Here is a 23,943-nt window from a genome sequence, read left to right as displayed (position 1 = left end):
GGTTTGGCGAGTTGAGGATATTGGCAAGAGGGATATGAAAGTCATGAGTTTTAAGATCCAAGCCAGTGGGGACAGCAGTGGAGCCAGGAGCGAGGGATGAGGAGAAGGAAGCCGAGAAGGTGGCAGAGTCTGAGGTCTCTGTAATCCTGAAGATCAGAGGTGGTGGAAGGAACCACCTGGGAATCTTGGAAAGATGAGGTTGTGTTTGGAAGTTACATGCCTGAGCTTAATTACTTCCTAAGGGAAGGAGTTCTAGGCCAGGCAGAGACCTTGGGAGTGAGGGGGTGAGGGGGAGAGAAGGTCCATGTCATTGGGAAGAGGATATCGGAGGTGAGACCAGAGTGTTGGGCCAGTTGGTGCCCAAGAGGATGCTGGCATCACTTTGACCCTAGTAGGGACTGGGGAGGGGAGGGGAGAAGGAAAAGGGGAACCAGGAACCTGAGTCTTTAGGGACAGAGGAGAATGATGGGTGAGTAGGTAGAGACCAGCAGCGAGGAGGGTGAAAGGGCCAGGAGGTACAGCTGCGGGAGGGCAGAGGTGTAGGAGTTTCACGTAAGGTTGAGGATCAGGAGCCTAGAAGAGGCACCAGAAAGTGTGAACAAATTTGGAGTCATTACCGCAACTTGATAAGCAACTTGAGAGTAAGCAGGGGGAACATGCTGAGTTATGGGGTGACTCTGCCTCTTGTGTGAAGGGACAGGAGGGGGTCAAGGCACAAGGCAGAGAGACTCTCTGCACTGTAGGATTTGACTGGTAAGAGATCAGTGGAGACCATGGGTGGTTTCCTGGAGAAAAAAGACCTTGATCTAGACCACGATGCTTAGGTCGCATTATTATAAGCAAAGGTGTATGGGAAGTAAAGATTATTTCTGGGAAGATGAATACCCTGAAGCAAAGCCTTAGGAAAATCACTCTCCTTCTCTGGGCTTCAGTTTCTCCTTTATATGATAGGGAAACAGGAAACAGTTGACCTAGATGGACTCCACCCAGCTTTACATTTCTGTGATTATGTGATACCTGGGCCCTTGTTACAAGGAAGTAACTATAAGTAACAACAACAACAACAACAAATTCTTTAAAAACAAAATCATATTAAAACAAGAAACAAGGGGGGTGGGGGGATGTGCTTGGGCTGTGGGATGGAAATCCTGTGAAATCAGATTGTTCTGATCATTACACAACTACAGATGTGATAAATTCATTTGAGTAATTAAAAAAACTATAATAATAATAATAATAAAACAAGAAAGAAGCTTAATAAATGTACCGGAAGATTTGCCTGGGTCCGTCCATGGCCCCTGGGATAAAGACCAAACTCTTTCAAAAAACCGCACAAGGTCCTTTTCAACCTGCAAGCATCCTGTTGAACTGCCCTGTGCTCCAACCACACAGGCTGCTTGCAGTCTCTGCCATGTGCCTTGAGCTCCAGCCTCTGCCCCTGCTCAGGCTGTTTCCTCTGAATGCCTTTCCATGGCTCCTTCTCCTTCTTTTTTGGCACGTGGAAAATTCCTGGGCCAAGGATCGAACCCACACCACAGCAATAACCAGAGCCACAGCAATGACAATGCCAGATCCTTAACTTGCTGAGCCACCGAGGAACTCCCAAGGCTTCTTCTTTGTTATGCTTCCACATTCACTCTGCAAACTTAGTGTATGTGTCACCTGCACTTAGTGTATGTGTCACCTGTATGTGTCACCTTAGTGTATATGTCTCTTCCCATCCTCAGCCCCAAAGCACAGGCTTCCTTTTCTGTGCTCTTCATATGTTCTGCTTATCATTCTCTCTCAAAGGCAGGGACACCACTATTTTTCAAACAATAGACATTGAGGACCAAGAATCCAGGAGCAGCTTAGCTGGGGGTTCTGGCTCACGAGGCTTCAGTAAAGCTGCCAACCAGAGCTGCAGTCATCTGAAAGCTCCACTGAAGCTGGAGAATGTGCTTCCAGGATCCCTGACATGACAGGTGGCAGGAGAATGCATTTACACACTATGTGGGCCACCTACAACATGGTGACTTGCTTCTCCAGAGCAAATGCTGTATCTGGACCCAGGGTAGAAATGGCTGAGAGGCTGAGTTCAGCTGGGCCTCTGACTTTCTCCGAGTCATCTCAGAGTGTCTCCCTCTTCACCTGGTCCCTCCATGAGCCTTCTCCATGTGGTCTGTCCAGCATCACAGCTACATGGAAGCCCAGGGCTATAGATCGCCCTGCAATTTTGAGTACCTGTCCTCTGCAGAGCTTGCCTCTCAGAAGCTCCAGTCATCTTTCCACAGGGTAGGTCAGTTGTCTGAACGGGCAGAACAACATACAGTTTTTTCCTCTGGATGCTCAGCATGTCGCCTCCATGCCACTACTGCTCGGAAGAGTAGCTGACTTTTCAGGGCTCTGTCCTAGGGCCACACCTGCAGCATATGGAGGTTCCCAGGCTAGGGGTCTAATCAGGGCTGCCGCTGCTGGCCTACACTACAGCCACAGCAACATGGGATCTGAGCTGCAACTGTGACCTACACCATAGCTCCTGGCAAGGCTGGATCCTTAGCCCACTGAGCCAGGTCAGGGATCAAACCCACACCCTCATGGATGCTAGTCAGATTTGTTACCACTGAGCCATGACGGGAACTCCAGGGCAGTTCTTATAAGTGCTGTCTTACCCAGTTACTGGGGCCCCGGGGCTAGAAGCCAACTGGTCTCCCTTCTTAAGCAGATGATTTTGTCTACAAGCCCGACCACCTTCCTGATCATGCGCTCCCACTCTAGACAATATCCCTCAGTCCTAACTGTCCCAGGACTGGGTACCAGACTACTAGGGACAGCACCTAGACCCCAGAGCCTGCTGAAATCACTCAAACCAGCTAATCCTTCACCTACTGACTCTCCCTTGTATGTCCCTTCCTAGAAACCACACTAAGGGTGCTTGTCCACAGTTCCTCTCTGTCCTCCTGCCTCCTGACTGACTCCTGTGCCTCCCTTGAGTGACTGAGGGTAGGGTGCTAGTGACCCACCCTTTCTGGTTTCTTCTTGATCTGTCTGGCCTTCTCATACCTCGCCCAAGGCAATATGGTTAAAACATACACACTGTTCTTTAAATGTATTAAAGTAATGGTGAGAGCTCTAACCAATCAACCCTTCATCTCCGTAGTTTGTGACAACAGTGGTTGATTTCTCAGCCAGGGCGCCTGGTGGGCAGAGACCTCTCCTCCACATGATGTTCCAGGGAGCCAAGCTCCTTCCATCTGTGGCTCTATCATGCCCCCAGGATTTGGGGGTTCTCTGCTGGCTCCTCTAGGCCCTGCTAGGCTGCTTCACTTTTATTATTCACATCCAACAGGCCCGAACTCAGGCACATGGCCACCTCTAACTGCCAGGGCCCGAAAAAATATAGTCTAACTGAATGTCCATGAAGAAAAGGGAAGAAGTTGTATGGATGCTGACAAACTCATTAATGTATCATGTCATTTAATCCTTATACCTATGCTATGAGGGGAATACTGTTCTTTAGCCACAGGTTGTAACTAGAAAAACAGAGGTTCAGAAAAATTTAAGTAATTTTCCCAAAGATATACAGCTGATAAGGGAAACTTGAATTTGACTTCAAGTAGTCTGGACATATGTCCTCCATTTTAATCATTAAATTTAAATCATTAAATTTTCAGTGCTGAAAACCACTGACTGAATCGAAAGTTGATTTTCTCTGGTGAGAATTAAGCTGAAGTATAAGTTCACAGATATAAATTCTACCTTGCCTTCTAAGCAAGGCCACAGCATCTCCCAAGTCCAAGGGGGAGCTGTTCACATCATATCCATATGAATGTTCTTCCCTGGAATTGTTCAGTGCACAACCTATGCAGCCACATAGCAGCCCTGCCTTTAAGTGCCACATAAATTCAACAAACATTTTCTACCCACCTGCTGTCTGCCAAGCACCAGGCTATAGACTTACCTGCACATTATTTCACATCAAAGAATTCCTAAATGTATGTCTGATTAGGTAGCTTTGCATGAAGCAGAGCTTGTTGCCATGGAATTTTTTGGTCAGCCATATCCTGCCCCAGGGGAAAAGGCTTTGCTCTTTTGAAGCCCTGCCATCTCTTAGGAACCAGTCGAATGCCCCTTGGTGCCCACATCTGTCCTCTTGCCCCCACGGCTAGCTGGAACAAAGACAAATTCCCTTCACGTCTCAGTCTAACTGAGCATGCAGTGCACAAAGAATTTGACAATATGCCATTTTTGCCACTTTCCCCTCTTCTGTTTGGATAATTGCATTGTCAAGAATTACTTATCATACATTTAACACTTAATACCTATTTATTATGAGTTCATGTAACTGCTATTTAAAGAATAATCCGTGCTAACTCCCTTCTACCCCCATTTGATGCCACTCTGATTCTGTAATTGCTGGTTTCTGCGATATTATGCCACAAAACCTGAAAGCATAATTGGTTGTTTCATTCCAGACAATACGTTTTCAAGATGCTTAAAGCTTAACTGGCAGATTTGAAGGGGAGCGGAGGCAGTCAGGCAAGCATGCTCACGGCAGGCTGGTCGTGCAGAGTAATTTATGCAGGAACCATACGGGACTAAGGAGGGCAAAATTATTTCAAATAAATGAAGGGGAGGGGGAACACGATTCTTTTGTACAGAGCCTTTGTTTTAAGTTTTCAGCTGCCAGCGGCACTTCTGGCTGAAGTTAATCAGCCCCCAGTACAGAAAGAGTATAAAGCAGCAATGGAAAAACGGGCCTAACACAGAGTGCATTCTGGAGTGGAGGACTAATTGTGGCTTTGGGGCAGGGTCCCCAGGTTGGTCTTTGCCAGCCTGCCTTCCCTCCCCCAGCCTGGTTTTAGCTCTTCATTCTCTTTTCCTAAAAGTTCCTTTGGCTCATTTGCCCCAGGATTCTTATTCTTCATTCCTATCAAGGAATGATTATACTTTTTTTTTTTTTTTTTTTTTTTGCTTTTTAGCCTCCCCCGCCCCCAACCCCCCAGCACATGGAGGTTCCCAGGCTAGGGGTCCAATCGGAGCTATGGCCTCCGGCCTACACCATGGCTCACAGCAACGCCAGATCCTTAATCCACAGAGCAAGGCCAGGGATTGAACCCGCAACCTCATGGTTCCTAGTTGGATTGTTTCCACAACAGGAACGCCTGATTATACTTTTTAAGCCAAAGTGTTAGTGGGATATGTGAGCCTCCTCATAGCTCATACCATCCCTTACCCGTCTCCTCCCCGCTTCTCTTCTTTCCCTCCTTCCCATTTTCCTTCCTTTTCCCCTCCCTCCCTTCTTCTTCCTTCCTTCTTTCCTGCCTTCCCTCCTTCCTTCCTCTCATTGGCTTCTACTCTATAACTGTCCACAAAAGCGCCCACGATCTTCTGGAGGGAAGAGCAGAGAAAGAAAATGAAAATTACAATGGAGGGGCACTCAGACCTACACTGGAGGGGGGTTTGGCCCCAGCAAGAAGGCTCTGTGCCCCAGACCCCACAGAACTGTGCAGCCCAGCTCAGAGACACGGTCCTGGACAAGCTGACCTCCATCTATGTACCTCTCCGACCAGTCCATGTAAGGACATCAGTCCTGCAGGCTGGGGTGGCCCTTGGCAGAGTCCAACTTATCTGGGGTTCAGAGCTCCATGACCTCATTCACCCCACTGGGGAGATGCTAATGATTTGCTTTGGGGGAAGGCATGTTTCATTCTGGCTATCAATACATCCATAAGTCATAAATTATATATTGAACATCTGTACCAGGTCCTGACAGAGGCTGAGAAGGGCACAAAGGATCAGCCAGGTTCCTACCTCCCTACAGTTTATGTCTTGGAACAGATTAAAATATATATTATATATATATTATATATATGCACATTAGTTTCCTTGTCTGTAAAGTGGAAAATAACATGGTTTCTCCTTCACTGATGAATTAAATAAGAGAATGAGTACAAAATGCAAAGCTTCATGGCTTACAAATGGAAAAGGAAAAATAGGAGTTCCCGTCGTGGCTCAGTGGTTAATGAATCTGACTAGGAACCATGAGGTTGCGGGTTCAGTCCCTGCCCTCACTCAGTGGGTTAAGGATCCCGCGTTGCCGTGAGCTGTGGTGTAGGTCGCAGACGTGGCTCGGATCCCGCGTTGCTGTGGCTCTGGCATAGGCTGGTGGCTGCAGCTCCGACTGGACCCCTAGCCTGGGAACCTCCATATGCCACGGGAGCAGCCCAAGAAATGGCAAAAAGACAAAAAAAAAAAAAAAAAAAAAAAAAAAGGGCAGGATGCCAGTGAAAAAGAAACTTCTAGTACTGCAGCAGAAACAGACTTTTCTGGGTCCTAGAATCTGGGAAAAGTTTTTCAAGAAGGCCTTTATATAAAGAGTGCCAAGTGACAAAATGGGTGAAATGTTCATGCACTCATTTATTCATTCATTCACTTATCCATTCGTTCAAAGACCCTTAGTGTCATGTACCTACCCACTGGGATTCAGTCTAACCATGGTAATTTTTCCAGAAAACACAGAAGGCATCCTCAGACAGTGGCTGCATTGGCATTTTTCTACAGAGGCAATGTTTTGGGGGTGATGGCAACCATACCAGAGCACCCATCTTCCTTCCCAACACCTCCTATTTTCCCTGTGCTACGGAAAGAACTAACTACTCAGACCTCTGATGGGGTCATGCTCCCTTGCTTTCAGAATAAACAATTTGATTCGATCCGCAAACATGAGATGACGAAGGTGACTCCCTCCCTTTAAAGACACTACAGAGTCATTGAAAGGACAAGAGAAATGAATGCCTATCATCGGTATCAATGAAGCAGATGCTAAAAAGTGCAATGGGAACCCCAGGAGTGCCTGCCATGTGTGAAGAGCTGCACATATACACATGTTATATACCTGGACTCAGGCCAGTGAGCTGGACAGGAGCCTGTATGTGGTAATGATAATACCAGCCACCATTTATCGACCATCTGACTCTACCAGGAGCTGTGCCGAGGGGGGGGGTTGTTTTTATTTTTATTTATTTATTTATTTGCTTTTTAGGGCTGTACCCGCAGCATATGGAAGTTTCCAGGCTAGGGGTCCAATCGGAGCTATGGCTGCCAGCCTACACGACAGCCACAGCAACTCGGGATCGGAGGCACGTCTGTAACCTACACCACAGCTCACCACAACACAGGTCCCTGACCCGCTGAGTGAGGCCAGGGATCAAACCTGCATCCTCATGGATACTAGTTGGACTTGTTTCCACTGGGCCACAGTGGAAACTGCTGTTTTTTGTTTTTATTTGTATTGTTTTATTTTATTTTATTTTTGTATAGCACAGGGAACTGTGACTCGACATACTGTAATAAACTATGAACAAAAATCTGAAAAAGAATATATACATAAAACCGAATCACTCCTCTGCCTATCTGAAACCAACACAACACTGTAAATCAACTACATCTCATTTGAAAAAATAAATAAATAAATAACAAGCAAACAAAAAGCCATTTACATGCAGCGCAGGATGCTGCCCCGGCTGCTGCACCACTGGGACAGTCAAGCTGGGAAAGAGCAGAGGGGGCACGGCTGTGTCTCCTGGGAGGGGCCCTGTGCCCCAGGACAGCCATGCTGGTGTGAGGACCCCAACCTACCTCAGAGATGCTCCATCGATGTCCCTCCTCCCCACTCCGAGGAAGCCGCTGTGTGAGGTGGCCGTTTTGCTTGCTGTCACTGCATAAGCAACGCTGGGGAGAGCCTTCATCAGCAGCAATCATAGAAGGTTCCGTCTCGTGGGCAGCAGGCTTTCAGGAACCTCCTTACAGTGCAGACGGCAGTGGACCCGACTTCGATTCCCTTTTCTCGCATCATCATGCAGGGCCCAGAACCCATCCCAGCATCGACGCGGATTCGCCATCTGTCTGCACACGCGGAGTATGAGAACATGGAGCGCAGTGTGCTGGCGCCTTCGCATCTCAACAGGAAGAGGGATGCTGTTTTACTCGTGCTGTATTTTCTTTCTTTGCTCACCTAATTTAAAAAAAAAAAATCTTAGCCCCATTTTGTGGAGAATCTATGTTTCACCTAAAGTTCTTATCTGTTCATAACCGAACATTCCCGTCATGCTTTGCTGTCTTTTTTTTTTTTTTTTTCCGTCCGACGGAGCCATTGATCTGAGATTTTTCTGTAGCTGTGACAAGGGAAGATTGGAATTTTAGAGAGGTTAGTGGGAGTCCACGCGCACCTGACCCTCTGAGGAGCCCCTGTTGGCCCTATCAGTGCTGGGCACCAGGCAGGGGAAGAGAGGCTGGTGCTGAGACCGGGTTAGGCAGCCTCAGGAAAGCGGGTCCCAGGGCAGCGGGGTCCCTTCCCTGTCCTGGCACCAGACTGGCGCTCACGGGTCTGACGTGCCTGGGTCTCTCTCGCAGACGCCAGGTCTGTCCAACAACCATCGGAGCGAGATCCCAGCAGATCTGGCCGACTGCCCCAAGCTCAAGGAGACCTGCTTCCAAAGAACCAGGCTGCAGGACAAGTGCCTGCAGATGGTCCACAGCTGCCAGACCAGGTTTATCCTGGAGTACCTGTGCCCTGGGGGCCAAGACAAGGCCAAGACCAGAGAAGGAAGAGGAAGGAGCTGAGGGATAGAGACAAAGGTGAGGGTGAGGAGGTGGTGGTGGAGGCGCTGCGGGCTGCTGCACAGGGACCTGCACATGTCTGAGAACCCAGCCCCAGTGACAATCGGGGTGAGCCCTAAGGTCAGAGACTTCTGGCTGTTCATTGTGGGCGCTGTGGTGTTGGAACGTGGACCCGGGAACACACTCAGATTCTTCCTCTCCTCCCAGGTGTGTGCCTTCGAACCAGACCAGGCCGGGAGGAGAGGCCGCCTGGCCGGTGACCTTGACCATCACTCCAGCCAAATGCCTCAGTTTCTTCCCTGGAAAACAGGATGCAGCAGGACCCAGATCGGTTGGACGGGAGCTAGAGGTGGTTAACGGGACCAGGGCCTCATCTCCCCAGGGTGCCAGTGTTCCTGGAGTTTCTGATATGTTGGTGGGTTCCTGATTTCTGTAATAAATGACACATTTAGTCTCATGTGAGATATATATTAAAGTTGTCAGCTCTTCTTGTTCTTAGGTGAGTTGTTTAGTTTTTAAGTTTTAGTTAGATGATTTTGTTCTTTTTCTGTGAAGTTGGCCCAGCTTTGAAAATAAAAGGTACATCCTTGCACATGGGAAACCCCTCATGTGGCCTGCAGGTCTGAGGCCGCCTTGTGGAAGGCCATGCATTTAGGGAAGAAGCCCACATGGACCAGGCAGGAGCTCAGAACTTGAAGATCAGTGTTTTGGAAGAAAAACATGCTGGGGTCCTGTTTTCTTTTTAAGTCGTGCTTTTGTTTATTCAGTCATAAATTTTAGTTGACAATGGGTTCTTTGAAGTCTCAAGTGTTGCATACTAGAGTCAGGGAAAAGAAGAAATTCTGAGGATAAACAGATAACATAGTTTTCTGATGATGGTGTTCACAAAATAAGTATTTAGCTGTGATGACAGGTGGACTAGCCCTGCCAGCCTGGCACACTGAGCTCTGCCCATTCTTTTTTTTCTTTTTAGGGCTGCACCTATGGCACATAGAAGTTCCTGGGCCAGTGGGTCCAATCAGAGCTGTAGCTGCCAGCCTAAGCCTCAGCCACAGCAACGCCAGATCTGAGCCACGTCTGCCACCTACACTGCAGCTCACAGCAACATCGGATCCTTAACCCACTGAGCAAGGCCAGGGATCAAACCCACATCCTCATGGATACTAGTCAGGTTCTTAACCCACTGAGCCACAATGGGAACTCCACGTGGTTTAATTTTTAATTCAACTCAGTGAGGTAGGAATGATTATTACCACCATCTGACTGATCTGAGGCATATAGAGATTAAGAATCTTGCCTCAGCTTACATAGCTGGTATATGGGGGAGCTGGGATTCTAATCTACTCCTGTGTGGCTCCAGAGCCTGTGTCCCATCCATCATGAAATGCTGCCTCCCACCATAGAATATCATAATACTGATGATGATGGTGGCAATGATGGTTTTGGTGATGATAACAATGGTGGCACTGATGATGATGGTGATAATTTAAAAATAATAATAAATATCTGCATAAAGTCTTACCAGTTGGCACTAAAGACCTGTTAGGGAGAGCCTGGCCATTAGAAAAATGCCCCGGCAAACGTCAAAGCTCTGGGTGGCAGCTACTGCTAAGATCTGAAGCAAGGAGAGAATTTTACTTGTTGCTTTGCAGAGAAAGGGATTGGATGGGAAAAGTGTAACTGGTAACACAAGGAGAGAGAAAAGGGGAGCCAGCATGCTGGGAGGTAGCTGGGACCAGGCCAGGTGAGGCAGCAGCAAAATCTCCAGAATGCAGCAGGTCGGGGTGGCTGGAGGGTTTGGGGGGAAAATGCCACCTAAACTGCATTTAATGGGGTTGGCATTGGCTGTGACATCCACTTTCTCAAACACTCTCCCCCTTCTGAAATATCAAGTCTATCATGCGCAAGAATGTGGGAACGGCTTTTGGGTAATATTGAAGAAAGGTGATGAAGAGTTCCCATTGTGGCTCAGTGGGTTAAGAGCCCAACATAATCTTTGTCCTGGAAGAGTTCCTGTGGTGGCTCAGTGGGTTAAGAACCTGACATAGAGTCCATGAGGGTTAAGGATCTGGCGCTGTGGCAAGCCAAGACGTGGATCGAAGATGCAGTTCAGATTTGGTTTTGCTATGGTTGTGGCATAGGCTAGCAGCTGCAGCTCCTATATGACCCCTAGCCCAGGAACTTCCATATGCTACAGGTGCAGCCCTTAAAAAAAAAAAAAAAAAAAAGAGTAACTGCTAATTCCATAGAGTGGAGGTGGGTTGATGTCACTTGGGAAGGGGTACAAGTCCAGGCCCGGCCAGCCCACCACAAACGCCCTTCTGCTGGGCATGCCCTATTGGCCCTGCATCAATGAGCATTGGAGCTGGGGCTCCCTGAACCCAGGGACTGGTGATTAAATTATGAGCTCTACATTTCTGAATATCAAAAGGCTCCCTGTGTCCAAGGGAGCCTGTGGTTAGCTGCACACAAGTACAGCACAAGTCCCATAAGTAATAATTAGAGACAGAATAACTGGCCAAGCTACTCGTGTTCCACCTGGTCCTGACGTTTCCAAGGGTTTCGTTTCCAGTCCAGTTATTTTGCTTGCAGTGAGAACCTGAGTGGCCAGGGGGCCCAGCTGGTTCTTAGGCTCGCTCACCATTTTGTGCTCCTCGAATGATTTTGCAGGTTAAAACAGAAAAGAACGTCTGACTCCCACAGGATGATGAGCAGAAGGCTTAGCGGAGACCACCATAAAGCCAGTGACCCTATTCTTTGGGATTTTCACCGAGAAAAGAAAACCATTTTCCCATCTCTGCTGTCACTATCCTTGCAGAACCAGAGGCCAGTCTGTTTGGTGGCAAGTGGTGATCAGCTGGTGGCTGGGAAGAAGATTATTGTCTGGTAATAGAGCTGTCAAAATATTGCTAAAAATAGTGTAATTTCTTCTCTTTGGTGTGGTTTCAGAGCTTTGGGTTGTTAGAAGCTTGGAATTAACACCTGAGATGGGATGGAATGGATTTCCTGCACCATATGCATCTCTGGGCTTAAACAGGGGACAGCTGAATGTGGCTCCATTTGCTGATGAGGCATTTGGTATTTGGTGGGGGGTGGAGAGAACCCCCCTGTGAGATTTTACCAGCATACTTTCATGTGCTAGCTTGCTAGATGTAGACCACCGAGCTAGCCCTGGGGAGACTGGTCTCAGCCTGGCAAGGCTGATGGGGATAATGGATGTTCTGGACTCCTCTGGGTACTCTTCTTAGGGCTTTTCATGCATCAGCCAGTGGAATTCCTACAACTGGGACCTGAGAGGCTTGGGACCATGGTCCCTCAGATAGTAAGGAGTGGGGCTGGAATACAAACCCAAGTCTCTCAGGTGTCCAAGCCTGATTTCTTCATCATGATACTGTACAATCATTTAGGACATTATACATGCTTGAATGAGAAATATACCCAGGTCTGCGGAGGTTCTAGGAAGGGTAACCAGTTCCCTGAGTCTCTAATATTCCCCCAGTGCTGTCTGAATCTTTTCTTTTCTTTTTCTTTTTGACATTTTAGGGCCGCGCCAGTGGTATACGGAGGTTCCCAGGCTAGGGGGTCTAATCGGAGCTGTTGCTGCCGGCCTGCACCACAGCCACAGCAATGCCAGATCTGAGCCACAACTGCAACCTACACCACAGCTCACAGCAACGCCAGATCCTTAACACGCTGAGCGAGGCCAGGGATCTAACCTGCAACCTCATAGTTCCTAATCAGATTCATTTCCGCCGCTCCACGACAGGAACTCCATGTCTGAATATTTTCAATCGTATAGCACTATTAGTTAAAAAAACAAAAGCAAAGAGTGAGCTCTTCCTTCAGTGTGTTTTTTACCTCATACATTGTATGCCTGTACCACTGTACTAATGTATTTTATACTTTAAAACACAAACAAGGTGGAGTTCCTGCTGTGGCACAGGGTTAATGAACTGGCTTATCCCTCTGGAGGTGCTGGTTCAATTCCTCGCCCAGTGCAGTAGGTGAAGGATCCTGCCATTGCTGCAGCCATGGTGTTAAGTTGAAGCTCTGGCTCAGACTGGATCCCTGGCCTGGGAACTTCCATATGCTGCACTGGCAGCCAAAAAAAAAAAAAAAAAAAAAAAAAAAAACCATACAAAGTCATATGATATTACTTATATGTGGAATCTAATAAAAATGATACCAAAGAACTTATTTATAAAACAGAAACAACTTCATGGATTTCTAAATCAAACTTATGGCCACCAAAGGGGAAACTGGGAGTGGGGATAAACACATACACACTACTATATATAAAATAGATAACTAACAAGGACCCACTGTATAGCACAAGGAAATCTACTCAATATTCTGTGATCACTCACATGGGAAAAAAGAATGGATATGTGTATATGTATGACTGATTCACTTTGCTGTACACCTGAAACTAATACAACATTGTAAGTCAACTATACGCCAATAACATTTCTAAAAACCACACATACAAAGTAGAAATGAAAAAGGATGAGGTATTGCTTCAATTAATAAATGCATGAATGAAAGTTTTCATAAAATGAAGAATGATAAACCACCTAGTCAGTGGCCCCCTGATTTTTGGAGAAATTGCATGGGGACTATGTTCCTGGCCTAGATGGGCCACAGCGCTGACTGAGTTCTGAGTTTCTGAATGTCTAGGTCAGTTTGTTTGTCACCGAAAGGGTGAGAAGGGATGTTCAAAGGTCACCTGGCTAATTAACAAGGGCGTTATGTCCACTTGTTCAGAATGTCAGGGAAGCTCCACCGGTATTTCTGACCCGGCCTTATGTATTTTCATGGCGTGAGAGGTAGGGCACTTAGGGAGCATGAGATGCTAGATGCCCATGGGCGACACACAGAAAGACAGTGTTCACCAGGACAGACCGCAGAGTCCCCCATCTCTGTGCTTTCCATCTACTTCTTGTGAGAATATGGGGAAAATGGCTTTGCCTCTCAGAGTCTTCATTCTCTCACTTTAAAAATGGAGATAAATCCCTGTCTCACCAGGTTTCCTGTGAAGAGTATCACCTCGAGGGTACTTTCAAAGCACTTTGTAAAGTGCTTGGAGCCTTTTTGTAAGCACCGAAGATTTTCAGGGCACCTCCCCTGTATGGGTTAGAGCAAATGGAGCCATTATCTTTGGATGATCACTGGACCAAGCCCTGAAACACCAAGATGGTGTTGTCAGGGTTCCTGTCCTCAACAGCTGGTATTAGGGTGAGTCGGAAAGCTACACTTGGAAATCAATTACAGTCCATAGGGAGAAATGCGGTGCAGCAACGAAAAAGAATGAGATAGAACCACAAAAAGTAGAGGACAATACTTCAAGGATACAGTGGTGAGCATCTCTGGTACATTCCTGTCTCCTAGAAAAGGGTCAGTAAAATAAGACCCCCACAGGCTAAACGAGGCCCCAAGCCCCCGGCCAAAAGTGGTTGTTACCTATTTAAAGGATTGTACGACAAACAAGGAAGACTATGTGCTGGAGATCATACATGGTCAGCAAAGTCTAAAATATTTACTATCAGGCCCTTTACAGAAAGTTTGCTAATGCCTGGTATATTTTAAGTATTCACTGAATATTGTTTGAATAGGTGAATATATTGATACCACATAAAAATTCATATACACACACACACACACACATTTTTCTTTTACACGGGTACACAGAGATGGCAACTGCATAGAAAAAAGTGTGGAAGGATGTGTGCCACACTGTTAAGGTCCATTTTCTCTGAAGATCAGGGACGATGAGGAAAATCCAATGAATATGGTTGTATCTATAATGTGGAATTATGTTTTAGGACATTGTATTCATGTGTTACCTTATAATTAAAAAGTAATATGATTAAAACTATACCTTTATTTTAAAAAAGTTTTTATCAGTAGAGAATGGGGGCTGCACATTTGCCCAAGATACTAACCCGCTTTGATCTTAAATGATAATAAATGACAGTCTATTCTCATGATAATTGAATGAGATCATGTATGGAATATGCCCAGAACATAATCAGCACTCAACATTTTGTTGGTTATCTGCCTCAAAAGAACTGCGCTCAGGAGTTCCCGTCGTGGCGCAGTGGTTAATGAATCTGACTAGGAACGATGAGGTTGCGGGTTCGATCCCTGGCCTTGCTCAGTGGGTTAACAATCCGGCGTGAACTGTGATGTTGGTTGCAAACGCAGCTCGGATCCTGCGTTGCTGTGGCCCTGGCATAGGACGGTGGCTACAGCTCCAATTAGACCCCTAGCCTGGGAACCTCCATATGCCAAGGGAGCGGCCCTAGAAATGGAAAAAAAAAAAAAAAGAACTGCGCTCAATCCTGAGTTCCCTGTCTCAGTTAATGACCTTGCCAACCATCTGCCTATGCCAGAGCCCTGCTACACATCTGCCTCTCACTGCCCCACATCATGCAATTGGTCCACAAGTTCTACATCTCCTCCTGTAGAGAATTTGTCATCTGAATATTGCAGTGACTTTCTCAGTGGTTTCTTTTGCTCTGTCCTCTTCCCCTTTGAAGTCATCTTTCCCAGTAGTGCTCATCCTGCCTTGCTAACCAGCCTCTGACAACTTCTGCTCCTATGGCATAAGCAGCAAACTCAGTGTGATATTCAAGGTTCTTCCATAATCTAGCCCCCTACTCTCACTGCACCCTATGCACAGGTATCTCTGCTCTTTCAGAAACACTTCTAGGACCTTAGACAGCTATTTCTTCTCTCTGGCATGCCCCATTTTCCCTCTTTCCCAAATATCAATCTATACTTCAAATACTCTCTCCTCAGGGAGGGAGAAGAATCGGGAGCTTGGGGTTAACGGATGCAAACTATTGCTCTTGGAATGGATTTACAATGAGATCCTGCTGTGTAGCATTTAGAACCATGTCTAGATACTTACATCGCGACACAGCAATGGGAAGAAAAAGTATGTATACATGTATGTGTAACCTGGTCCCCATGCTGTACAGCAGGAAAAAATAAAAATAAAATAAAAAAATAAAAGATAAATTAGGCTAAAAGAAGGATCTAAAAACTACCAGTTCTCATATTGCTATATTTGGATATAAAAATATGAATACATATGAATAATTTAGAGCAAAAACATTATCTCCTCTATAATGTTTTCCTCAAATACATCCATCCACCCATCCACCCACTCATTCATCCATCCACAAATGTTTACTGAAGACCTGCAATGTCCTGAGAACTTCAGCTGATCCTGAAAGTGCAGTGATTATCAACATGAACACATGCTTTGCCCTCAAGTGCCATCGACTCTAAAAAAGAGGGGTGCAGTCCTCCCAGGGACATCCAGGAAGTCCACCTGTCTTGCTACTAAATCAAGCTTTGCTCTTGCCTCAGTATTGCATACTCACACCCAGAGAAGACAGTTCCACTCCTTTTTCTGGAACTTAAGCTATTCTGCCTCACACTAAACCCTGAAAAAAGTTTAAAAAAACCTGGAAAGCAGTTAGGACCCCAACACATAATCTGGAGTCAAACCTCAATTTGAATTCTGGCCTCAGCAATTACCAACTGGGTAACCAATTTTCTCATTTTTACACTGGGGATAAAAATATTCACTTCACAGTTATGATTGTTGGGGCCAGATTTGATAGAGTGTATTCTAGTATGAAGACTCAGCTGCAATCAACAGAAAGATATTCAACCCTTGTAAGCTGGTGAGCTGATGGTGAGAAGATCCAAGGGTGGACTCTTCACACACAGTTGGATCCAGAATTGAAAGACAGGGCTTTTGTCTGCTTATTCATCTACTGCTATAACCCAGGTTCATACTCAGACAAGACAAAGTCACAAGAAGCTAGAGGTTTCATGTCCCCATAGCAGGCAATCTCAGATAAAGGCATCACCTCTTTGTTAGTAGATCCAGGGTAGGTGTCACGAAAGAGTCTGGTACCCTTGTTAAAGGACTAATTCAGACATAAGAGAAGGCTCCTTGTTGCTGTCTTTCTCCCTTCCCCCCTCCTTTTTTTGCTACGTTCCCTGCCCAGGTCTTTGACTGATGACAAACTGCAGGGCTGGCTCAGCTTTTATAGATACAGTTCAGACAATTATCAATATTCTTCAGTTTTAAGATGGTGCTCAATATGTAATAATCAAGAAATTATTATCACACTTCATAAAAACGGTCATTCATGGACCTGATTGGAGCAATAAAAAATTTGAATCACTAGATGTGCATGTTCCCAGCTAAGGCTGAACAAGGCGGTGCTCTGTGCCTTCCGCTTCCACCGCACAGCGAGCTGAGTAGAGGATGGAGATGGTGAGGAGGCAGTACATTATAGAGCAAGAAGCTCTGGCTCTGGGGCTGGTTTGGGGGATTTGAATCTCATCTCTGGTCCTTGTTAGCGGAGTGGCCTAAGGGAAATCATTTCTGAATCTTATTTTCTCTTTTATAGAAGAAAACAGAATCTTCCATGATGAGTCTTTAGGATCTAAGACTATAACTTAAGTGAAACTACACTAATTCATTGTTCACAATGGCTTTACAGAACATGACTAACACAAATAATGAGAACTATGTATATCTGTATCACTTAGAAAGATTGTATTGACAGATTTTGTAGCTTTTTAAAAATTGCTTTTTAGGGCCACACCCACATCATATGGAAGTTCCTAGGCTAAGTGTCCAATCAGAGCTACAGCTGCCGGCCTACACCACAGCCACACCAATGTGGGATCCGAGCTGTGTCTGCGACCTACACCATAGTTCACGGCAATACCGAATCCTTAACCCACTGAACGAGGCCAGGGATCGAACCTGCTTCCTCAAAATGCTGGTCAGTTTCACTAACTGCTGAGCCATGGCAGGAACTCCAAAAACAGATGTTTTTAAACGAACAACCTTAGTCTTTTGACTCAAGGATTTCTTCAATTTATAGTTAATGTAATTAGTGATATATATTTCATTGGTTTTTAGGTGCACATTTTTCCATCTTGACATCTCTGAGGTTGGTAGACATTCACTGTTGGCTAAGCAGCAGTCGTGCTGTCGTTATCGTTGCCTGAGCCTGTACATTCACATCTGTAGAGTGGGTGTCAGCAGCTTGGAAGAAAACTCTGGAGGCAGCAGTGGAGCTCTCTTATATGAAATGCTATTTCACCCAAGCTCTTAACCAAAGCACAGAGTTTGATGTTGTGTGGAAGAACACAGATGTCTAAAACTCTGAGTCAAAAAAAAAAAAAAAAAAAAAAGAAAAAGATTTAGAAAGGATAGATTCTGAATTGAGGAAGCCTGAGATGTATCTCAACCTATTTATTTGACTTCTGATCTCCTTCTCCTGCATGCACAATAGTGACCAAAGTTAGGAACTGGGAAAAGCTCTTTCAGTAGTACAAAATAAAAATTCTATGTATTAAGGAAAGCATTACAGAAGTTTCAATGGATTTTTTCATTATTAAAGGTACATAAAATGATGCTTTTTACAATGAATTCCTCTTAGAGTCCAAAATACACTGCCTCGGATGTTCTATCTCATATTACTTTGGGATTTCTACCTCCCTCCCATTATCTTTTTATCTTCCTTTTTGCTTTTATTTTTGGATCACTCTGCAAGTCTAGAAGTAATACATTTGGTTTTTAATCTTCAGTGTTTACTTGAAAATTACATCATATGTCATTAACTTATCAAAGTAGAAATTATTCAAAACCTTTGCTCTTTCCCCAGGAAATATAAAAATCTCAGTGTCAACAACATTTCCCCATCTCCTAAGGGAAATGCAATTGTAGTTTGATATTTTAATTAAAACTTTTATATGTTAATACCCTTAGACATTATTACAACTATTTCATGTAATCGTTGTTAATTTCCATTTGCCCACATGTATAACACCTTCCCTGTTCTTTAGTTCTTGTATCTCAGACCTTTCATCTGGGGTCACTTGTGCTTCAAGTAGTGAGTCCTTTAGAATTCCCTTCAATGAGGTTTTCCTCAATGACAATTCTCATTCTCTCTCTCTCCCTCTCTCCTCCTCCTCCTGTCTTTCAAAATATTTCTATTTCTTCTGGGCCTAAAATTTCAGACCAGCAGTGGTTTTTTTTTTTTTTTTTTCCCCTCAGCACATTGAAAATAAGATTCCACTTGGTTTGAGGTTTCCATTTTGCTGCTGAGACGTCAGATGTAAATGTATCCACTGTTCACCTAAAAACATTTGTCTTTTTTCTCTGCTGCCTTTAAAATTTCTTTCTCTTTGACTCTGCTTTTGGGAAGGTTCATGGCAATGTCTAAATATAGATTTCCTTTTAATACATTTTGCTTATAATTTTCTAGACCCCTCAAATCTGTACATAGGTGATTTTTATCAGTTCTGGAAATTTCTTGCCCATTCTCTCTTTATGTATTGTGTTGGCACTTTTGTCTTTCTCTTCTTCTCCTGGACCTCTGAACATGGACTTCTCAATGTATTCACCTCATTTATTACCCTCTCTTATGTATTATTCATTTTCTTTTCCATGCTGCATCCCACATAATTTATTCTCTAATTCTCTCATCTGCTGTGTCCAATCTGTTGCCAAAATGCCCGGTGAGTATTAATTTCTCATTACTACATTATTTTTTAACTTGTAGAAGTTATATTTGAATTTGTGTTCACATCTGCTACCTTATTTTTTTATCGCCTCCTGCGCCCTGCAGTTATTTTCCAGTTTTCTTATCGTGTATTTTTTTAAACTTGGTAAACATAGTTGCTTTAAAACTTAAAGCCTGTGTAGGTTCATATCGACTGCCCCTTGCTTCTCATCCATAGATCTTGTTTCTTTGTATGTCTGGTTATCTTTGATGGCACGTTGTTCATTGCGCTTGAACAAGTCATTTGTAGGGGGTTCCCAGTGCCCCAGGAGACTTGTCTCTCTCAAGAGGTCCTCTGCCTTTGTTTTTTCCAGGGGCGTGTGGTCCTACCAGTCAGGATTATCATATGCCAAGTTCATAGCTTGAGGTTCTTGAGTACACCCAGCCTATGCCTTCCCAGGAGGTTCACCCGTAAGAGAGCTGGTCTACAGACACAACCTCTCAAGATGATTCTGCCTTTCATTTCCTTCCCTCCTGCTTTGCTCAGTGTCAAGTCCATACTCTGTGAACTTCACCTTGGCAGAGGAGTGTGAATTTAGATCTGGTTTCCCTTAACTGAAAGTAGAACCCTTCTGAGACTCATTCAATGTGGGGAGGATAACCTCTAAGTATTCTCAGTTTCGTCCTTGGTTTCTGATCCCCTTTTCCTTCCTTCAACACCTCTTTATAGGATCCCAAGTGGAAGTGACAAATGCCCTCAATTTGTCAGTTGGTGCTTTTATTTTATTTTATTTTATTTTATTTTATTTTATTTTATTTTATGGGCCAAACCTGTGGCATATGGACGTTCCCAGGCGAGGGGTCAAATCAGAGCTGCAGCTGCCGACCTACTCCACAGCCACAGCAGTGCCAGACTGGGGCCACATCTGTGACCTACGCTGCAGCTTTCAGCAACACTGGATCCTTAACTCACTGAGTGAGGCCAGAGAGCAAACCTGCATCCTCACAGACCTGTCGGGTTCTTAACCTGCTGAGCCACAATGGGAACTCTGAGTTTGGTGCCTTTAAATTCTACCTGTCTCATTACAGTGAGCATGCAAAAAAAAAAAAAAAAAAAAACCCTATTGCCTTGAGTCCATCAATGCTTCAAAGGTGGTGTGTTTTTTAGACGTCATGCAGTAATTTCTGTTGTTTCCAGTGGGATGGTTGATCCAGAGAATCTAGTTTCATTATTGGGAACCAGAAGGCACATTTGGGATTTGCTAAGATAAACATTTCCAAATGAAAAACAAAGGCAGACTGTCATATAGAAATTTCTGGCCCAGCACACTACAGCTTGCAGACACTCTGTTTTCCCTCCAGAAAAAGAAGACAGCCCCATCTCACAGGGTTATTTTGAGGACAAAATTTGATAACATGTGAAATCACTAATGGAGGTGCCACTGATGTTCAAGGCAAGTTTATTAAGTCTGGAGTCGAAGCAAAACCTGAGAACTTCATTTTTCCACCTACTGTTAATGCTAGAGGCCATCACTATGGGGTTAAAAAAATAACTTGTCACATGGCTGAGCAAATCATTAGAAACACCCCCACCTCTTGGCCTTTGGGGGATTTCAATCAGAAAGGATCAGGGTGGGCTCTCTGAGCTCTCCCAGAATGGCAGGCCCAGAGGAAAAGTCAAGCCAAAGTGCTTAGGGGATTAAAATAAATAAAATGCTTCACTAGAGATTAGGACTCAAGTATCAGTTTGATTTAATGATTCCAGAAGGTTAATGCGCATCCCAGGCAGGCAGCCAGTTGCAATCAGCTGGTTTGGAGCTAGCAGGATTATGGTGAGGGTGATGGTGTCTCTTTGGCAATTCTGGCTTATTGGAGGAGCTGGATGAAGATGGCTTAGATGGAAAGCAGTGAGTAAGGAGGAGAGACTAAAGAGAATGGAGGAAATGAGGTCAGACGGGTGGTGGGCCGAATCCAGACCCCAGAGGGGACTTTGGAGGACATAGAAGGGCTCTGAAATTTGATTCTAGATGCACTGAGAAACTATTGAAATACTTTAAGCAATATGTAAATGTCCATAGTAGCTTTCTTTATAACAACAAGAAATGCAAACAGGCCAAAAGTCCATCCACAGGTGATTGGATACAAAAACCGTGGTACACCCGACGGGAAATAAAATGGAACAAACCATGGATACTCATGATGGCACGGATGAATGGCAGGAACACTGGGCTGAAAGAAGCCAGACACAAGAGATCACACACTGGACGGTTCCATAAGGCAGAATCGTCTCCAGTGACACAAGGCAGATCAGGGTTGCTTGGGGCTGGGGAGGAAGACTGACTGTGAAGGGCACCAGGGCACTTCCTGGGGTGATGGAACTGCTATGTATCTTGATCACGGTGATAGATACACGGTATATCAATTTGTCAAAACTCATCCACCTGTACACTTCAAATGGGTGTGTTTCATTTTGGGTAAACCACCCCTGGGTAAAGTTCATATTAAGGAGTTCCTATTGTGGCTCCGCGGGTTAAAAAACCCGATATAGTGTCCGTGTGGATGTGGGTTCAATCCCTGGTCCTGCTCAGTGGGTTAAGGATCTGGCATGGCTGCAAGCTGGGGCATCGGTCTCAGATTTGGCTGGGATCTGGCATTGCTGTGGCCGTGGCTGTGGTGTGGGCCGGCAGCTGCAGCGCTGATTCGACCCCTAGCCTGGGAACTTCCATATGCCTCGGGGGGGCCATAAAAAGGAAAAAATAAAAATTAAAAAAAAAAAAAAACAAACCAACACATCACCAGCAGGCAAGATATAAATTATATTGACCAAATTCTGAACCAGAGTGAGTGTTGCAGGGTAGGGAAAAATGAATGCACAGATGTTCAAGTCACAGCCTTTCAATTATTAAACTCAGATACCCGATTGGCTGTTGAGGCTACTTGTTTCTAAAGCAAAAGAGGAAATAAATGTGGCCAGGTGCTTCTCTCTTCCGAACCGTGCTGTCCAGAGGTGCTCTACAGTGAGGACAGATGTTTTCACCCTCCCCTAAACACGGGGTTCGGGGCTCCATGAAGTGGCACCTATCTTGCACCAGGTGACCATTGTGACCACACAGAGCAAAGCCCAAAACTCAAGTCTGTGAGACACCCTCTCTCGGCCCTGTTCCAGGGACTGGGCAGTGATGGCGATGAACACCCACTCTAATAAACAGGTTTGGTAAAGCCGCCCTCCTCCATGGCAGCAGATGTGTTTTTGGCTGGAACTGGAGGGATCACTGAGAGCAATTGATCTGACCGGGAGACTCACTGCCCTCAGGCAGCCTTCTCAACTATTACCATTTAACCGTTAACATCTTTGGAATGGAAAATTCCTCACTCTGGGATGCTTGTATTTATACTGTAAGAAATTTAGCCAACCTTCTAGACCTCTGCCCACTAGTCACCAGCAGGTCAGCACCACGCACCGCCATCCCCCCACTGCCCCCCCCCCGGCAGATGGACAGCCAAAAATGTCATATGTCCCTGCAGAATCATCCACAATTGAGAAACACTCCCCTTAGCCTTTGCATGGTTCCCCAGAGCCCACAAGATGCAGTCTACACCCTTTGGGCCACTTGGAAGGCCTGTGCCCATCTGCCCTCTGCCCCACCAGCCTCACCACCACTCCTTTCTTCACAGCATCCGGTCCAACACCACCAGCCCATCAACCTGGTTCTCTGCACACCATCCTCCTCCTTGCCTGGCTTGCTTTTGTCTGCTCCGTACGTCTTCCCAGCATGCCCTCTCCTCCCTTCACGCTCTTCTCCAGCTAACTTTTATTTAATATTCCAAATTCAACTCAAGCATTACTTCCTTTCGATGGTTGCCTTTGGCTGTAAATCCTGTCCCACTGTTTGGTATGCTAACCATGAGCCAATATCATTTTGATTTGGATAACAATAAGAAGGTGCTTTTTTAGAAAGCTTTCAGACTCTCCCCAGGCTGGGCAAATTCTCCTGCCCCCCCCCCCCCCGAGAATTTTGTCTCTCTTCCATTCCATGTGTCACACTAGGAGTGACTGTATGAGGGCTGTTACCGCTCTTGTGTACCTGGGCTCAGCACAGACCCTGACCCAGAGATGACCACTGCCTTACCTGTGGGACCACCACATGCAAGAAAGGCTCGGGCCAGGTTGACATGAATGTGTGATGACACTGACAGTGGGGGCCTCTGCCTTGGCAGGTGAACATCCCACCCAAAGGCAAGAGGTGGGCCTGGTGAGCTCTCTGGGTCTTGTCCTGCTCCCTCGTGCCCAGGGATCCTGGACAACGTCCCTTAAGTGGGAAGCAAGCAGAACTGGATTGAGAAATCACATTACAGTCAGAAAGAATCTCCAGCAGAGCATAAGTTGGAACTAAGAGGAGTTTTGTTTTTTCCTTGCAGCTTACGTAGTTAATGGATTTTGACATGAACTTCTGGCACCATCATGGAAAAAAGTGCCCTTAGCTGAAGGGCAACAGAGGATCACGGAGCAAAAGTCAGCAGGGTCTGGGCTATACTTGGCAGAGTCGGTTGGAGGGTCAGAGGGCATAATTGCCATCATCCTGAGAAAATTCTTTGGAAGCCCTGAGGACTCTAAGCATTCATGGGTGACCCTGCACAGGTACTGAGGACTCCAGAAGAGACAGATCGGCAGGTCACTGAAGAGCCACCAGAGGGCCTTTGTGATTGGAGGGCACAGCTAAGCCGCTCAAGGCTTATTCTGTCCTGGGATCGCTCTTCGCTGTGTGACCAGTGTGCTTCCACTGTTGCTACCTATCAT

The 23,943-nt window shown here is 45.6% G+C and overlaps 1 protein-coding gene and 1 long non-coding RNA gene across 2 annotated transcripts in view; one reads left to right on the top strand and one right to left on the bottom strand.

The window, feature by feature from the left end:
• The window catches only part of DRD1 (dopamine receptor D1), a 600,123-nt gene that overhangs the window by 200,060 nt on the left and 376,120 nt on the right, over positions 1-23,943 (bottom strand). Inside the window, exon 6 of the mRNA XM_085001471.1 lies at positions 7,621-7,996. The gene's annotated coding sequence lies outside the window, so the exon portion shown is untranslated. The remainder of the gene's footprint in view (positions 1-7,620; positions 7,997-23,943) is intronic.
• On the top strand, positions 8,106-9,057 carry LOC102167394 (uncharacterized). The gene is made up of 3 exons (XR_308476.4): positions 8,106-8,188; positions 8,395-8,619; positions 8,809-9,057. It is a non-coding gene; the product is annotated as an uncharacterized LOC102167394 (long non-coding RNA).

Source organism: Sus scrofa, chromosome 16, assembly GCF_054392235.1.
Source record: "Sus scrofa isolate SSC_HxYL_T2T_F1_AM1 chromosome 16, Sscrofa_HxYL_maternal_Yorkshire_Landrace_v2.0, whole genome shotgun sequence".
In the NCBI taxonomy this organism is placed as follows: Eukaryota; Metazoa; Chordata; class Mammalia; order Artiodactyla; family Suidae; genus Sus; species Sus scrofa.
This window is presented reverse-complemented; position numbering and strand designations above follow the sequence as displayed.